At 41.8% G+C, this 19,761-nt stretch overlaps 1 protein-coding gene across 3 annotated transcripts in view; it reads left to right on the top strand.

Moving 5' to 3' along the window:
- cpne4b (copine IVb) overlaps window positions 1-19,761 on the top strand; it is a 426,362-nt gene that overhangs the window by 123,954 nt on the left and 282,647 nt on the right. The window lies entirely within an intron of this gene.

The following is a 19,761-nucleotide window of genomic DNA, read 5'->3' as shown; positions in this document are numbered from 1 at the left end:
GATTCATCCTCCCACATTTTTTGCAGAACTTTCCATAGGCAGGACACATCTTTGCAATATGTCTACCTCCACACCTGATGTATTTGCTCTTTGAGCCTACCTCTTTGCATTGCTGTAGCTTTGGGAAACTCCTGATGCTCTGCTTCTCTGTTTTCACCTCATGCATTGTTGTATCTATCCTATGCAGCTCCTTAGCTTGTGCTCGAGTGGTCTCTGTTGCCCTACATGTATTCACAGCTTTTTTCAGTGTCAAATCTTTTTCACGCAACGATCTTTCTCTAAACCCATTATCTGGGATTCCACAAACTATTCTATCTCTCATGAGTGAGTTTTTCAAATCTCCAAATTCACAGGACTTACTCAGTTTGTGAAGCTCAGCTAAGTATTGGTCAAAACTTGTACCTTGTTTCTGGACACAGGAGAAAAACTTAAATCTCTCAAATGTAGAAACTGCCTCATCCAATTGAAAACTGTATTAGATGTCCAAGGCATGTTCACTCATCATGTGTGGAAATATAGACACTTTCCATTTTTCATCAGTCTCTCCTGCTCCACTGGTCTCTAAGTTGATATTGAATTGCTGTTTGAAGCATTTCCATTTATCGGTTAGATTGCTGGTAAACTGCATCGGTGTGGGAGGACTTAACTTATCCATGATGGGAACTATTGTCTTTTCTTACTTACACACTTCTGACACCATGTTATGGTTTTAACACTAAGACAACTTTATTTTTCAAGCTGCTCAAACCAGCAACACTCTCAACTTCTGTCCTCGTCTACTCACTGTTGCTGTGCAAACCACACACATTGCCAACTGGGAAATGTAGTTCTTAGTTATACATGAATAATAACAAGTATATGACCTATTTTTTTTCTCTGGTATCTCTGCAAATTTTTGTCAAATGTTTAACCCTGTATATTGTGGAATAGAGTTGGGGAATACTTCTTAACACTCTGCAGTCTGTGACTGTAATTGATGATTATTCTACACATTTAGATTACAGGCTTCAAAGGCCTAGCTTCAAAGGATGAGAGATAAACTCTCTGAAATATAAAATTCTGAAATGGATTGACAGGATAGATTATGAGAGGCTGTTTCCTCTGGCAGGAGGATCCAAAATTATGTTTCAGTTCTCAAATAAAAAGATGGCAAAACATGTAAGAGAGGAGATGAATCTGCGGAACTAGCCATTCAATTATTAAATTCAAAGCAGAGTTGTTTGGAGTTTAGGATACTGGATTAATAAAGGCAAGGGATTGGACAGGAAAGTGGATGAAATTGAAGATCCAAAGTCACGCTGGAGGAACTCATTAGGTCAAGCATCATCTGTGGATGCAAAGTGATGGTCAATGTTTCATTTTAAGATCCTGCACCGGCCCTGATAGAGGGTCTCAACCTAAAACATTAACTATCCCTTTGCATCCACAAATGCAACTTGGCCCAATTTGTTCCTCTAACTGTTTGGATTTTTTCACTCCTGGTTCCAAAATTTCCAGTCTCTTGTGTCTCTGAAGTCGAAGATTGGTCTCGATCTTCCCACCTCTGATTTTTGCCCTTATTTTGTGCACAATGTACAAGATGCTGTTTTTTTTTTACTTTGTTCTTCTTGTTTGAATTGTGCTTGTTAGGGTTTCAGTGCAGGAATAGATGATGAGAGACTTAGATTGCATACTCAGTTGTCTCCTCTCCCATATGTCTGCCCAGGGAAGTTCACAGCCCACACATCACCTGGAAGCCTTCTGGCAAACAGTAAACAGACAGAGTTTTGCTGATGATGTTACCTCTTCACTGAGTGATGGATACACTTTGGGAAACAAATTGCTATTAGTAGGATTTCTTGTCCTTTTCCCAAGAAATCAATCTAGCAGGAGTGAAATACTTGGAGTCCAAGCTGTGCTGCAGGCTGGAAGAAGAGGGGAGGATTTGGACTCAGCAGGAATGAGCACTTATTTAGCTTTTATTTCTCTTCGGTTGAGGTGGGTGGATTTGCTCATGGAGGGATGTTACCCCACCTAATCATGCTCAATAGCTACGTGTCATGTTTAAATTTAGAGATTAGATGTTCCATTTCTGATTTTAATTGAAGTTTTCAAATTTTCAAACACTGTGGGGACCCTTTTAGAATTACTTTTATATAATCTTTGATTTGTTATGAAGGTAGAAATGTTGATTAAAGAGGTAATTTATCAATTTATCACTCTGATAAGAATTCTGTCTTTTTCTCACTAAACAGTTTCTTTCTTGGTAGTGAGTTTAGTTTTTTTTTATATAATATAAAATATTAATACAATATAATCTGATTAAAATGTGGGGTACCTTGGATTATGTGATTTAATTGTAATGAATCTTTTTTACTTTTAACATATGTACTCTTTATTTTTGGATGTGGAATTTCAATGCAAAATATTGAAAAGAGAGGCTTAGAAAAAGAAATGTAATGGTCCATTCCCTGCCTTTCAAAAAAAAACCTCACATTTATATAATACCTTTCATGAAACCAATATTTCCAGAGCATTCCACAACCAATGAATTGTGGTGGATGTGACATGAGTCTTGCACTGTTAGGGAACTCAGCAGCAAGTTTGCACCTAGGGGAAATCTATAAAGTCCAGTAGAATATTTTAATCCTTTCGGTCTTAATAATTAAAAGCTTCCTGCAGACAATTCAGAGTTCTGGAGTCCTTTAATACTGAATCAAATTTCTGGCCCATATCTTTAGCTCCTAACACTCTCACAAATGGCATGTGTCATAAACCTGCTGTGATTTTATTTGGTATTTATTTTAATTAGATTAGAAGTGCTTGTGTTTTAGGAATTAGTTTTAGAATTGAAATAACTTTAATTTACTTTTATATTTCCTTTCCCAGCCAATGAGTTACTTTTTATATTGTAGTCACTGGTGATGCAGGACACATAGAACACCTTGGTGCTCAGCCAGCCCTAACAATTTGCAAGGTGATAATGACCAGATTTTTAAAAAACTATTCTTGATTGAGGACACCAGGAATAACTCCTGTTCTTTTGCAAAGCTCTATTGTGGGGTTGTTTAGACATCCACTTTCAAGGTCATGCGGGCCTTTAGCACAATGCCTCACCTTATTGTGTGCACCTCCAACAGTGCAGCACTCTTTCGGTACCATGCTGGTGGGTCAACCTGGATTTTCATGCTGAAGGTACTGGAATAAGGCTCTAATGAACTTCTGGCACATAGGAGAGAGCACTCTCTGTGTTATCTACATATTATCTCTGTGCTTTATCAGGGGTCCAATATCACTGAAAGGTTAAATGTGTAAATTAGAGGTGGAATGAGCTTCTATGCAATGTTTATTCCTACATTTTGAGTTTAATGAAATTTGAATTCTTTGCTTGAAGTGAGTTGATTGTCACCTCTCTTGCTTCCCAGTGTAAAATATAACATTCTGTTTATAGAAGCACATGGGCATTGTGAGTATGTTATAGGAGAGATCAAATGAGTAGCCCAATCAATGGTCTGCCTTTTGCAATTTAATAAAATATTAATTAACTTTGCTGTGTATAGTGGAGCACAAGTATTAATTCCATGGAGGCAAATTTAAGTGACCTACTGCAGAGACAGAGGTAGGTTGACAAAGTCTATGTTTTTCCATCAATAATTGGACCCACTATTACTTAAATTCCTGAAATAAATTGCAAATTTTCAATGAACATAACTTGGAGGAAAAAGTCAATTTCCTAAATTGATGGTTTGCATAATTATCTCTTATACCTTTAAATTTGTGCCAGAGGTTCATTGCCCCTGAAGTCTGCTTTGTTTCCTCCTGTAATCTGGCCAACCCCATCATCTCTCCTTACTTTTCCCAAAGTGTCAGTGTTACATGATATATCCTAAGGGGAGAGGTTCATCATGACATGATCAATGGTGAAATAAACAATAATCTCTGCTGATTTGACAACTTCTTGCCTTGGGGCTCAGAAAAGATGGTAGATGAACTTTTGGACTCTGAATTCCCTTGTGTTGATGATTCGATGCAATTGCAGCGACATTATTCATGGTCTGGGCTGTACTGGAAGGATGTGATATCACCAGAGAAGATGGAGGGAAGATGTATAAAGATTTTGCTAGCACTGGAGAGTTTTAGAAAGATTGAAAAGGCTGAAGCTTTCTGTGGAACAGAGGAGGGAAACTGGAGATTTAAACAAGGTGTATGAAGTTGTGTGAGGTTAAAATCAGGGCAGTAAGAGAGGGAAGAGCCAGCCTTGGTTAACTAAGGAAATAAAGGAAAGTATGAAATTAAATGCTCATGTAGCTAAGAGTAGTGGGAAACTGAAGGATTGGGAAACTTTTAATAAAGGTAACAAAGGAAAGCTAAATGGGAAATAAGGGAAGGGAAGAAGGATTATGAAGGTAAATCAGTGCAAAATATAAAAACAGATACCAAAAAAATTTATAAATATATAAAATGGAAGAGGGTGGCTAGAGACAACATAGGTCCTTGGAAGATGAGAAAGGGAGATTGATATTGAGTAATGAGGAAATGGCCAAGGCATTGAACAGATATTTTGTGCCAGTCTTCATGGTGGAAGACATGTCCAGCCTGCCAAAGTGTGGTGTTAGGGATGCAAAGGGAGGTGATAAAATAATTGTTACAAAAGAGATAGTGATCAGCAAACTAATGGGACTGAAAGTGGACAAATACCTTGGTCCTGATGGGATGCATCCCAGGGTACTGAAGGAAATGGTGTTATAGTTCATGCATTGGTAGTCATTTACCAAAATTCTCTAGATTCTGGGCAGGTCCCTGCAGATTGGAAGACAGCAAATGTCACATCACTTTTTAAAAAGGGATGTAGGCAGAAGATAGGTAACTATCGACCAGTTAGCTTAACCTCTGTAGTTGGGAAAATGCTTGAAACTGTTATTCAGGATGAAATAGTGAGACATTTAGATCGAAGGAGTTCCATCAGGCAGACGTAGCATGGATTCAGAAAGGACAAGTCTTGTTTGACAAACTTGCTGGAGTTCTTTGAGGATATAAGGAGTGCAGTAAATAGAGGGGAACAGGTTGATGTTGTATATTTGGATTTCCAGAAGGTGTTTGATAAGGTGCCGCTCAAGAGACTTGACAATAAGATATAGATGGAGTTGAGGGAGGTATATTGGCATGGATTGAAGATTGGTTAACAGACAGAAAGCAGAGTCAGGATAAATGGGTGCTTTTCTGATTGACAGACAGTGGTAAGTGGGGGCTACAGGGGTTGGTGATGGGCCCGCAGCTGTTCACCGTTTACATTGATGATGTGGAAGAGGGGACAGAGTGTCGTGTAGCCAAGTTTGCAGATGATACTAAATTGAGTGGAAAAGCAAATTGTACAGAGGATGTGGAGAGGCTGCAGAAGTATATAGTTAGGTGAGTGGGCAAAGGTCCGGCAGATGGAGTACAACGTTAGTAAATGCGAGGTCATCCACTTTGATAGGAAAAATAGAAGAGCAGCTTGTTATTTAAATGGTGAAAAACTGCAGCATGGTGTTGTGCAGAAGGACTTAGGAGTGCTTGTGCATGAATCGCAAAAAGTTGGGTTGCAGGTACCACAGGTTATTAAGGCAAATGGAATGATGGCCTTCATTGCTAGAGGAATTGAATTCAAGACCAGGGAGGTCATGCTGCAACTGTGCAAGGTACTTGTGCGGCTGCACCTGGAGTACTGTGTGCAGTTCTGGTCTCCATACTTGAGGAAGGATATACTGGCCTTGGAGGTAGTCCAGAGGAGGTTCACCAGGTTGATCCTGGAGATGAGGGTGTTGACCTATGAGGAGAGACTAAATCATCTGGGATTATACTCACTCGAATTCAGAAGAATGAGAGGAGATATTATAGAAACATGTAAAATTATGATAAGATAGAGGCAGGAAAATTGTTTTCACTGGTTTCTCCAGTAAACTGGTACTATATCTTTTCTAGAAAATTTCCCTTCTGGGAAATGTCTGTGATGAAACAGCTGGACAGGTATATGGATGAGAAGAAGGTGGAGGGTTATGGTCATTGTGCAGGTAGGTGGGACTAGAGAGGAGTGTTTGGTTCGGTGCGGACTAGAAGGGCCTAATGGCCTATTTCCGTGCTGTAATTGTTATGTTATGTTATGGTGGGTGAGACCAGAACTAAGGGACTTAGCTTCAAGATTCAGGGGAGTAGATTTAAGACAGAGATGAAGAAAAACTGTTTTTCCCAGAGAGTAGTGAATCTGTGGAATTCTCTGTTCAGGGAAGCAGTTGAGGCTACTTCATTAAACATATTTAAAGTTCAGTTAGATAGATTTTTACATAAAAAAAGAATTAAGGGATATGGGGAAAAGGCAGGTAGGTGGAGTTGCGTCAATGATCAGATCAGCCATGACTTGTTGAATGGTGGAGCAGGCTAGATGGCCTACTCCTGCTCCTATTTCTTATTTCTTATGTTTGCAGTTAGCGCAATGCTGGTCCAGTGCCAGTGATCAGGATCAGGGTTCGAATCCCATGTTGTCTGTAAGGAGTTTGCATGTTCTCCCTGTGTCTGCATGGGTTTCTTCCAGGTGTTTCAGTTTCCTCCAACCATTCAAAACATACTGAGGTTGTAGGTCAATTGGGTGTAAGTTGGGAGGCATGGGCTCATGGGCCGAAATGGCCTGTTACTGTGCTGTATGTCAAAATTTTAATGAAAATAAATTCCCTTAGATATGGATAGATAAAAGGGTGTATATTTGAAGGAATTGGAACAAGAGTGAGAGGAGAATTGAAAGATCTTTTCATCCAGAGGGAAGTGGAGGACTGGAATTTCCTTCAGGGTGGTGAAAGCAGATTTTTTAAATATCCTGTATAAGCATGTCCTGTGACTTGATCTGCAAGGCAACAAACCAAATTGGATTATTCAGGACAATCTGCATGTACATGATAGACCAAATGGTCTCTACTGATCCATACATTTCTATTATTCCACAACTAAATCAGAATCTTTCTGCATAGTTTTTGGAATCTGACTCTTGGCATTGCTATTGTGTTGTTTATACCCGAGACCTGTATTGTTTAGCTGATGTGAACAAAAACCATTTTGTAATAGAATTAACAAATGAACCGATTAATAAATATTCAAGACTTCTATATGTCGAACATAGCATTGATGGCTGTGTCTGAGAAAGCTAGAATAATTCTGGATGAAGAGAAAATTGGCAAAAGAGAAACACAGAAAACAACAGAGGGCCATTCAGCCCTTTGAGCCTGCTCCTCTATTTAATGCAATCAGGACTTCAATACCTGCCTATTTGTGTGTTTAATTCATACCCCTTGATCTCTTGAGCCATGAGAGCCACATCCAACTCCCTTTTGAACACATCTAACAAATCGACCTCAACAACTTTCTGTGGCAGGGTGTTCCACGTTAATCACTCTCTGAATGACATTTCTCTTCATTCTCAGCCTTAAAGGGCTTACCCCCTATTCTTTGACTGTGACCTTTTGTTTGCAAAGGAACACGCTGCTGGTACTTTTCAATTGTCATCACAGACATTTCCCAGAAGGGAAATTTTCTAGAAAAGATATAGTACCAGTTTACTGGGGAATATCCTCTTGGAGCAATAATGTGCCACTCCAGGTTCATAGATGGTGACATTTACAAGTATGATGCATCTACTCTCAGCATTGAGTTAAAATTGACATGGCTAGCATTTGAAGAAGCCATGAATCTAAGTTATACATGCTTCATTCTGGACCTGCTCCCCCCCCCCCCCCCCCACCATGGCAGATAATCTAGACCTTTATTCCATTCCATTTTAATTGACCTTCCCATTCCCACACAGATTTGTCTGTCCTGGGTCGTCTCCACTGCCAGTGTGGACAACACTAAATATTTTGTCTGGGCAATCTACTGCCCATTGGTAGGAACAGTGAATTTTCTCATTTCAGTAATCGGTCCCCTTTCTCTTCTTCTGTACCTTTTCTGCTCTTTCCTTTCTCAGCCTACCACCCTTGCCCATCCTCATCCCCTCTCTTTGGTTCAATACCCTCCGCCCCATCACCCCACAAGATTTTTTCCATGCTTTCCTTGTTTTTCTTCCTCTCCAGCTCTTTCTCCCTTCCCCCCCCCCCCCCCCCACCCGCATTTTGGTTCCATCAATTTCTCTCTTTATGCCACTATCATTGCCTTTTCTATTATCAGATTCCCGCACTAGCAGCCGTTGCCTCCCAATCACCACTTCACACTATATGATGACTTTTGTTCCATAAGACACTCTCTGCCTGTGTGTGATGGAAGACGGTAATGCAGGTGGAGGACCTCACTGGACTGCTCAGACTGGCCCGCCTCCGATCTGGTAACTCCTCCCCGTAGATTCCCAATAAAGGCTGAGAGCCCAAGTCTCCTCCCTCAGTACCAGCCTTGGATCCGGGTCAGAAGCATGTAGTTATGCGCTGGATGATTCAGGATATCAAAGCTTTTAATCACTTGCTTTGTGTCTGCTTGTGGTTATTGATCATACTACACTGTGTCTGTCATATTTTCACCTCTGCCTGGTTTGCCAAAATGCCGGCCTATCTTTTTGTCCCACTGCTGCTGCTTGTCCCGCTGAGTTTCTCTAACAAATTGTGTTGGGCTTCAGATTCCAACATCTACAGTCACCTGTGTGTGTCTCCATCTTCCCTAGAATATCTACCACCTTTTAATAGGGTAACTGATCATCACAAAGGGAGTGAACAATGGACAATAAATGTTGGCTTTTACAGCACAGTAAACATGTCAAGAGCATCTGGCAAGAAATGAGCATCAAAGACTGATATTATTAAATGATGGGGTAAGCACGAAGCTGTATGTTTCTTGTCTTTGTATGTATAGGTCTTTAGAACTGACAGATGAGGAAGATCTTGCTATGTTGCAAGCTGTCACAAAGGTTAATAAATTCAAATGATAGCATGTCTGGACCCAGAGGAAATGTGGGAGCTTTAAAACTATCTGTATCAGTAGGCTAGCACAGCGTGAATTATCTAATGAGCTGTCACTTCCTCAGCTTTGCACATTGCACCATGTCAGATGTTTTCCATGCAGGTCTCAGGGACACGTTGTGCTTTGTCATCAGAAATTTTGGGACAGTGACAGATGGCCTAAAAATCTGGGAACTAGGAATTAGTTGGACTGAGCATATTCTAGCAGAAGTAATGACCATGCAACAATTACGGTGGTGTTGGATTAATGTTTCCCACTCACCAATGTCATTGATCATTGACTCACTAAAACTTGCTTTAAATGCAAGTATTTTGTGCAAAACTTTGTACTGCATTACACTGCTTTATTTGCTACCTCAATAGAAAATACATTTTGAAAATTCGTCTGCGGGGTAAACTGTCCTAAACCAATTGCAAGGAGGCAATAAAAAGGGCAAAATCTCCAGGTGACTTCCTGATTTTGTATGTGTGCGTGTGTATGTGTGTGTGTGTGTGTGTGTGTGTGTGTGTGTGTGTGTGTGTGTGTGTGTGCGTGTGTGTGTGTGTGTGTGTGTGTGTGTATGTGTGTGTGTGTGTATGTGTGTGTGTGTATATATGATAGAGAAATTGAAAAATATTTTGCTGAGTTTCATGTTGATGCTCACGGCCTTGAGGAAATTATTGTAATTGTGCAGCCAGATGATGCAGCCATTTTTGCTAAATGTTTTTGTGATGTTTTCTGCCTATATTTTATGTGGCTGCAAACTCTCTGTACCCACACCACCATTTCCTGCCCTTTTCTTGTATTAAATTAGAACAGGAGCAACTTTGACCTTAAGGACTGTTTTAGACCACACATCCATGCCATCGTTATTTCTAGCTTGATAAGATTGCCAATTCACCCCTTCCTTGGCTTATCTGCTGTTGACATAGTGGTTACTTGAATAGCTATATCCCACTTTACGAATACTTGCTTTACGCAAATTCGCTTTTATGAAGAAATCTGTGTTCGTTTTTACTAAAGGATTTTCGCTTTTATGGGAAAAAAAGGCTGGTGGAGCTGTCACTGGCTGGCTGGCAGGGTGGTCATAGATAGGGCAGCTGGCGGGGCAGTCACAGGCCGGCCTGCCAGGCTGTCAAAATTCATTGTCTTCCTGATTCTGGTAAGCGAAACTATACTGTACATACATTATTTCTACTTTATATAGGCTGTGTATTTATAATATCATTCTTGCTTTTACTATATATTAGTGTTATTTTAGGTTTTATGTGTTATTTGATATGATTTGGTGGGTTTTATTTTGGGTCTGGGAACGCTCAAGAATTTTTCCCATAGAAATTGATGGTGATCGCTTCTTCACATTCTGCTATCTTAGCTTATGAAAGGTTCCGTAGGAACACTCTAATTTTGTAAAGTGGGATATAACTGTCTATGCTTTTTACACAGCCCCTTCACACTGGGACATTTGTTCCTTTTTATCGGAATGCTTGCTGACTAAAAAGCAGAGACGGAATAGTGGGTGGGGTGGGGGTCATTCCAGTCCTAGCTTTTTTCCAGCAGCAGACCTAATTACAGCCCTGGAACGATAGCTGTGTAAAAGGTGCTTCTGACATTTCGGCACCAATTTGAGTAAGAATGTGTATGTGTACCGTAGTTTTGTTTTTAGTGTATTTATGGGTAAGCATTTAAAACTTTGACAAATCATACAAATAGGACAACAGGAAATATCTTTTTAATGATAATAATACCGCTGCCCTGCTCTCTCCCGGCGGCCCGCTGCCCTGCTCTCTCCCGGCGGCCCACTGCCTGCTCTCTTTTGCTGTGGGCTGCTCATGGAGAGGGGTGAGGGCAATCACAAAGTGTGGCTGGATCCAACGCCAACCCGGCAAGGTATCATTCCCAGTACATCACTGATTTGACACTAGTCTACCAAATTGAGCTGCAATTATACAGCAAAGATAAAAGATAAAGTCGATCTGGCTGACAGCAAGTTGTTCACCTGGCACTTGGGGTTTAGCCCATCTTGGATGTCTATACATGCTCCCATAAATGCAGAAGTCTGAAATGAGCTGTAGATGAAATGGTTAGAGCTGGAGATGAAATGAGCTGGTGGTGTAATAGTGATGTATCCTCTACTAGACTCACTGCTTCATTAGGTGGGTGAAGCACTGATGTGTTGCTGGGAGGGGAATAAGAAATGAGCAGGAAAGGGCTTTGGCAAATACTAGAGCGCATCGGATGTCCCCCAAAGTTCCTCAACATGATTATCCAACTGCACGAAAACCAACAAGGTCGGGTCAGATACAGCAATGAGCTCTCTGAACCCTTCTCCATTAACAATGGCGTGAAGCAAGGCTGTGTTCTCGCACCAACCCTCTTTTCAATCTTCTTCAGCATGATGCTGAACCAAGCCATGAAAGACCCCAACAATGAAGACGCTGTTTACATCCGGTACCGCACGGATGGCAGTCTCTTCAATCTGAGGCGCCTGCAAGCTCACACCAAGACACAAGAGAAACTTGTCCGTGAACTACTCTTTGCAGACGATGCCGCTTTAGTTGCCCATTCAGAGCCAGCTCTTCAGCGCTTGACGTCCTGCTTTGCGGAAACTGCCAAAATGTTTGGCCTGGAAGTCAGCCTGAAGAAAACTGAGGTCCTCCATCAGCCAGCTCCCCACCATGATTACCAGCCCCCCCACATCTCCATCGGGCACACAAAACTCAAAACGGTCAACCAGTTTACCTATCTCGGCTGCACCATTTCATCAGATGCAAGGATCGACAATGAGATAGACAACAGACTCGCCAAGGCAAATAGCGCCTTTGGAAGACTACACAAAAGAGTCTGGAAAAACAACCAACTGAAAAACCTCACAAAGATAAGCGTATACAGAGCCGTTGTCATACCCACACTCCTGTTTGGCTCCGAATCATGGGTCCTCTACCGGCACCACCTACGGCTCCTAGAACGCTTCCACCAGCGTTGTCTCCGCTCCATCCTCAACATCCATTGGAGCACTTACATCCCTAACGTCGAAGTACTCGAGATGGCAGAGGTCGACAGCATCGAGTCCACGCTGCTGAAGATCCAGCTGCGCTGGATGGGTCACGTCTCCAGAATGGAGGACCATCGCCTTCCCAAGATCGTGTTATATGGCGAGCTCTCCACTGGCCACCGTGACAGAGGTGCACCAAAGAAAAGGTACAAGGACTGCCTAAAGAAATCTCTTGGTGCCTGCCACATTGACCACCGCCAGTGGGCTGATAACGCCTCAAACCGTGCATCTTGGCGCCTCACAGTTTGGCGGGCAGCAACCTCCTTTGAAGAAGACCGCAGAGCCCACCTCACTGACAAAAGGCAAAGGAGGAAAAACCCAACACCCAACCCCAACCAACCAATTTTCCCCTGCAACCGCTGCAATCGTGTCTGCCTGTCCCGCATCGGACTTGTCAGCCACAAACGAGCCTGCAGCTGACGTGGACTTTTTACCCCCTCCATAAATCTTCGTCCGCGAAGCCAAGCCAAAGAAGAAGAATTCATAAATACATAATTCATGGTTTCGATAGGACAGAAGTGGGGTGGCTGTTGGTCTTTCAAAATAGGCTTGATCATTCATGAATAAGATTTTTAAAAATGTTATGTATGAAATTGTACTGAGTCTGGAACTATACAGAAGGATGGTGTGAAAGCTCAGTTACTGAATATTCAAAACAGTCACTAACAGCTCTTCAGATATTAAGGGAGAGGAGGTTAGTGTTAGGGAGTGGCATTGTGATAAAAGACCAGCCCCGACACTGATCCCATCACCCCACTCTCAGCTGACCCCAGGTGCCTCCAGTCACCATGTGCTGTGAGCAAGCTGGTCTGTGGGTTTGTCCTCAGTTTGAGCATCCCAAAGCTAACCACCCCGTTCCGCTGACAGCCTGCCACCAGCCCCCAACGATAGATAGTGGTGATTAGTAATGGATGACTTAAAGTGGTATGTGAGTGGAAAGAAAAAGTTTGAAATCCACTGCAATAGATTAATACTTGCAGTAGATTTTTCCACACTCTTTCATAAATTGTCCGTATGTTTTATGAAATTGTGCGCATATTTTCCCATACTTTTATAAATTGTGCGTGTATGTTTTATTAAATTGTGCACGCTCTTTTATAATTTGTGAGTGTGTGTGCTTTATTCCCACTCTGATTTTCCCACACTCTTCTATTAATTGTTTTGTGTTAATAAAAGTAACGTTTGATAGCAAACTCTTGTGTCCAGATTTGTCTCTCTTGAACCTGACACTTTCTCAACACAACAATGATTGTTGGTGTTACTCACCATTATCACCCTAATTTCAACCTTGCTTACAAGACCAGGGGAATATTTTTGAGCCATTTTTGGGGGGAATAAAAGTGGATCTAACATACTGTCAAATACGATATGTTATATGTGACACTAGACGTTGATGCTGTTGAGTAACACATTCCCTCCTCTTTTGCTCGTGGAATGCTGGCTTGTTTGTTTCAATGTAAATGACCAAAGCTGGTTTAATGCCATGTCTTCCTTACAGTAATGTCATGAAATTTCTGTGTAAAAAATCATAAAAGATTAGACTAATTCTGCCCAGAACCTCAATCTCATTCTTGTAAGCTTCAGGATATATTTTGTATCAATATTCTAATTAATGCATCACTCCCGTCCTTGTTGTCCCACACCGATTTTCATTTTTACCACACTGCATTAATTTTAAAACACTCATAAAAGATTTCCTACAGCCTTTTCTTTCCCCTTCCCTACCTCACTGTCCAAGATTTTGGTCGTCTCAATATTACTTTATCTAACTTGTCACATTATATTTGAGGAAAAAAAGGACAGAAAATGCTGACAAAACGTAGTAAGTTAGAGAGCATCTGTGGAAAGAGAAACAAGGTTTATGTTTCAGATCAAAGTCCCTTCTTCAGAACTGGAAAAGTGAGAAAATAAATTAATTTTAAGTTGCTGAGAATGAGGGATAAATATAACAAAGCAATCAAGGGGATTCCAATATTTATGGATCCTTTGAGGTAATAGGTTAATGAAAACCGCAGTACCAGGAAAAGAAAGCAAACAAAGGAGGGGCATGTTAAAGATGTTAAAATGTAAGTTGCAGCTGCCTGCTGAAACATAAAATCAAAAGAAAAATTTTGGGAATACATCAATATTTAGGCAGCAAATGTGTGGAGAGGGAAAATTTGGCCATTGTCACTGATGGATCACCTTACAGCAGTTCTGATATAAATAGAAATAGCAAGTGATCTGCACTGTTGACTCCCAGATATTTAAATTTGATCACACTCTCTACCTCTGATCCCTCAATGATCACTGGATCAATCTCCCTTCTGTAAGCTGACATCACCCATTTTATACAACACACGACCATAGTATTATCAGTAAATTTGTAAATGGTGTTATTGTTGTATTGAACCACACAGTCGTAGGTCTAAAGCAAGTAGAGCAGGGGGCTAAGTGTGCAGTCCTGTGGTGATCAAGATTTAAGATTAAATGTATTAAAAACAGTGTTTGTCTGCTGTAATGCAGGCAGATTAGCCTTCGGCATAAATTGCCTGAAGTGCCTCTTACAGTCGGAGAAAGAGAAGCAAAAGAGAGGTCTCCCCTAGAGTAACTGAGTGCAGTCACACAGAGTCCAGTCCAAACCATCAGCATCCCGAGCTCCATATCCAAACTTCTGATATGATTAGGAATCCTTCAGTGCCCTCAGCACCCTCTCACATCCTGGTTCCGCATGTTGTTGGAGATTGTGGAAGATTTCGGATCTGGGGGTGAGGAAATCCAAGATCCAATTGCACAGTGGTGTATTGAGGTCTTGGTGTTTGCTGATCAGTTTTGAGAAGATGATGGTGTTAAATGCCGAATTGTAGTTGATAAAAAGCATCTTGATGGATGTATTTGTGCTGTCCAGGGTTTTGTTTAGAGCCAATGAGAAGGCATCTGCCATAGACCTATTGCTGCATTAGACAAATTGGAACAGATCCATGTCACCACTCAGAAGGAGCTGATGTGCTTCAACACCAGCCTTTCATAACACTTCATCACTGTGGATACATTGGCATTTGGTCAACACAGGTTTTCAGTACTCAGCCGGGTACTCTGTCCAGACTGGATGCTTTCCTTGGATTCATCCTCCTGAAGGCAGCCTGCACGTCATTCTTGGATATTGACAGTGGAGGATCAATAGAATAGATAAGATAGGAGTGGAAAATTAATGTGGCACCTTACACACTAGCATGTTAGTATTATTGGCATTTTAATTAAAATGTTAATAGGTTTCTGTTAGCATTTCTTTCAGTTCTACAATATCATGGCCATTATTAATTTCTTTGGATTGACAAACATCTTTAAAGGAGAATTTCATTCTACAGCATGTTTCTCAATCCCAAAGCAAGTAAAGAGTAACTGTTGAAGCAGAATATTGTGATGCACGAAAATGCAGTAGCCACTTCCCACAAACAGCAGAAAGATTTTGGCTTGTCAATTTGATTCATCAAAATTTGTTCTGGGATAGTTATAAAATAGTGAGGAGAACCACAGGATCTTCTCCATCACAAAGAGGGAAGGTCAGACCTCATTTTAACATCAAGGTCCTGGGACTTCTATTTGCATAGTCAAGTTTATTGTCATCTGATTGTACAAGTACATCCTGACAAAACAGCGTTCTCCGGTCCTCGGTTGTTATGTAGATGGTTCCGGTGGCGTCATCGTTCAGAATGGCAGCCTAAAATAACAGCTCCTCTGGAAAAACAATTACTTGCCTCGTTAATCTGCCAAATACAAGATTTCTCAAAAATTTATGAACTGATAAAGATGGTAACAATGGGGAAAAGAAATGGAGATTTTAAAAAAAGCTTCACAGCTGAGCCTGTGGACGAGGGGAGCGCAATGAACAATTCCCCTACACGGATGTGTGATAACAAAGCTGACATTGGGCCTTCTTTAGGTGAAGCAGGAAATCTAATAAGAATTATGGAAGATATATGGGAATTTCAAAAAGACATAAAACAGCAACTAAATGATATAAATTCAGAACTCATAAACGCTAATCAAGAAATAGAGGTGGCAGAGACATGAATTGAAAAGGTGGAAGAAATCACCAAAAATGTAATGTTTTTGAGAAGCAGGTTGATTCAGTAGACTGACGTTCAGCAGCAGGACACAAGCCAAATTCTGCATGACATCAATACCCCTGTCCCAGCAGAGGAAGAGCAAGGCATAGGAGAACAACCCGAACCCAGGCCATTTTGATTGGCAATGGAAAAGAAGATCTGGGGTGAAAGCATTTGATCAAGTGGCCAAAATCCTGCAAGGAGACAATGAAGGGGGAGTTCAAAGCTGACCTCTGCATCATCTAAGAGACACTCAGAGGCAACATCATGAAGAAGTTGGAAAGAACGGGAGAATTAATCTATAGCTGTGGGGTGGAACGTTTTCGAGTGCAAGAGAGGAAGAAGACTACATCGACGATCCCTACTAAGTCCAGGAGGGTGAAGGAGATAGATCATCTGGTCAGAGAAAGGAAGTACCTGAAGAAACAATGGAGGAAGGCCACAGAGGAGGAGAAGGAAGGCATAAGCACATATCCGGAGCAGGCTTGTGACACTGAGGAAATCTGAGAACTTGGCAAGGAAGCACAGGAAGAAGGAGTGGACAAGAACAAGCTTCTATAAAGATCCTTTCAAGTTTGTGAAGGGTCTCTTTACAGGGAAGAAGAGTGGAAGCCTCTCAGTGCCAAGGGCAGAACTGGAAAAACACCTGGAAAAACTCCACAAAGACAACCAATGCCACAAAGAGATCACCATCCCACCAATGATATCAGCCCACTAGATGGAGTGATGTGGAGAAAATTGTGCATAGACCAAAGGAAAAGGGTTCATCAGAAATTAGCCAATTCCACCAGATCAGTCTGCTGAATGTTGAGGGTAAAATCTTCTTTAGTGTGGTGGCTCATAGGCTGTTAAGGTATCTGCAAAGGAACCATCTGATTGATACATCAATCCAGAAAGCAGGGGTGTTGGGCTTCTCTGGCTGTCTAGAACATACTTGCACTATCTGGCATCGGATCCAGTCACCAAGAAGGAGGGAACAGATCTTCATGTGGTGTTCCTGGACCTCACCAATGCCTTCGGCTTATCCCCTCATAAATTCCTTTGGACTGCTTTTGAATTCTTAAGGGTCCCAATGGCCCTCACGAGCCTCGTTCCAGGACATGCAGATATGTTTGACAACAGCAGACTACACCACAGCGTGGCAACATCTGGAGGTGGGAATCATGGCTAGTGGTACCATCTTCCCATTAGCCTTCATCATGACTATGGAGGTTATCATTAGAGCATCTCAATGGGTGATTGGAGGGTAATGCTGAAGAAATGGCTTGAGACTGCTACCTATCAGAGCATATGTGGATGATCTCACATCATTAACCACAAACAAGACTTGTTCTCATGAAGTTTCCTCAACAGGTGTACAGTACATCGAGTAGATTTGGATGAAGATCAAGCTGAGCAAATCCAGAAGTATCTCCTCCATTAAGGATAAGCTGATAGACCAATACTTCTACATGAGTGATGAGACGATTCCAATAGTGAAAAGCTTGGGTCAGTGGTATAACACACCCCTCAAAGATGCAGAGCAGGTATTTCTGCTCAGCAAGGATGCCATCAGTGGCCTTAAGAGCATCAACAGAAACACACTACCTTACAAATTGAACCTTGGGTGAATACAATTTGGCCATTAACCCTGTATGAAGTTCCAGTCTCGAGGGTGGAAAAGCTGGAGAGACTGATTAACTCATACATAAGGAAGTGACTTGGTCTTCCCAGATGCCTCAGCAGCATAGGGTACTATAGCAAAAGAGTCCTAGAGTTACCCATTTCCAGTCTTTTCGAGGAGTATAATTGCGCCAAAGTAAGACTAGAGATGATGTTAACAGAGGCGGGTGATCCATTTGTAGCTCAAGCTGCCATCATCCTGGATACTGGGAGGAAATGGATTCCATCAGAAGCAACTAAGCAGGCAAAGGTGGCACTCAAGCACAAGGCCATTGTGGGTCAAGTGCAGCAAGGGAGGAATGGTCTTAGATTTGGGACCAATGCACCAGCCTGGAACAGAGATGTAGATTTGTGATGGAGAAGATACGTCAGCAGGTCGAAGTGGCAAGGTACGCAAAGACTGTCACTCAGGCAAAGCAAAGGCAATGGATGAGATGGGTGGGCGTGGAGAAAAGGAAGATCTCCTGAAAAGAGCTGTGGGAGATGGAGACATCCAGAGCGAGCTTCACCATCAGGGCTTCATATGATGTCTTGATGTCTACCACGAATCTGAGCCAGTGGTATGGAGGAGACCCACACGCTCCCTCTGCCTGATTTCATAAATACTAAAACATAATTTGGTGGGCTGCAAAACTTGCCTTTTCAAGGCCAATACACCTGGTGTCACAACCGGGTGCTACAGTGTTTTGCAGCAGTGCTGGAAAATTGGAGGACGAGCGTTAACACTCTTCCTCCCCCTTCATCCTGCTGGCTGTTAACAGCATTAGTCCAGGAAAGTGAGGGTCAAGCTGGAATCGCCACATCAAGATGAGATTCTGGGCAGCTAGGCGGGGCATGTGATTAGAAGATGACAGCAGACTTAGGCCAGAGGCTCTGCTTCCCAAATGAAATCGCGGAAACCAACCTCAGGCCAGACCTTGTGTTGAGGTCAGACTCACTCCATCTCATTTATATAATCGAGCTTACAGTGACCTGGGAGGATGCAGTGGGGGAGGCCTATGAGTGCAAGAAACTGAGGTACGCTGAGGTGGTAGCTGATGTGCAGCGACATGGCTGGAAGGCTAGAGTCCAACCGGTTGAAATAGGCTGCAGAGGATTTGTAGCCACATCGATATCAAGGCTACACCGGGAGTTGAGAGTGCGAGGAAAGATACACTGACAAACAGTTAAAAATCACTCCAGAGCTGCTGAAAAGGCCTTTGGATGAGGAGAAAGGATTCCACCTTTCCACCTGCACACCCAAGTGAGTGATTGGCATCTGGGGGGGGGGGGGGGGGGTTCACTGAAACCTCCAGAGGGATTGTAGGTCTATCAGCAAAACACTGAGGAAGGAGGGCGCCCATTTGATAACCCAGAAGTTGCCACCACTCACTTGTCTACCCTGCAGCAAGTCTCAGGAGTGCAATAAGGGATATTAACATCTAGTCCTACATAACGTACCTTCTGAAACAGAGACACTGAAAGTGGATCTAAATCTATGAAAATATTGGCATGGAAACTGAGAAAAAAAGATGGCAGAAAATACAATTCATAGAGTTAGAGATTTAAGAACAACATTGATTAAAAGATAAGCTAAGTGAAATTCAAGAAGCTTTTGAAGTGTTTTGTAAAACTTTATATATACCAAAGTTTCAGGGGGAAGCATAACCCAGATTGACACCTTCTTGAATTCTTTAGAATTACCCATTTTAAGTGAAGAATGTTGACTGCTGGACATAACTGAAGTTGAATTAAAAATTGCAATTAGTAGGCTTAAATTAAGCAAGTCACCAGGATCAGACGGATAGATGGCAGAATGGTACAAAGAATTAAAAAATTAGTTAATTCCTGTTTCACTCCCCACATTGAACTGGGCTTTTAAAAAAGGCACAAAGGAGGAGGCAATAATCATAGCTCTACCAAAAGAAGGCAAGGATAAAATGGAATGTGGGTCACTTAGACCAATATCTGTTCTTAATTAGATTATAAATGATTTACCTCCATTATGGCCAAATGATTAGAAGAGTTTTTACCTACATTGATACATAATGA

Source organism: Narcine bancroftii, chromosome 1, assembly GCF_036971445.1.
Source record: "Narcine bancroftii isolate sNarBan1 chromosome 1, sNarBan1.hap1, whole genome shotgun sequence".
Lineage (NCBI taxonomy): Eukaryota > Metazoa > Chordata > Chondrichthyes > Torpediniformes > Narcinidae > Narcine > Narcine bancroftii.
This window is presented reverse-complemented; position numbering and strand designations above follow the sequence as displayed.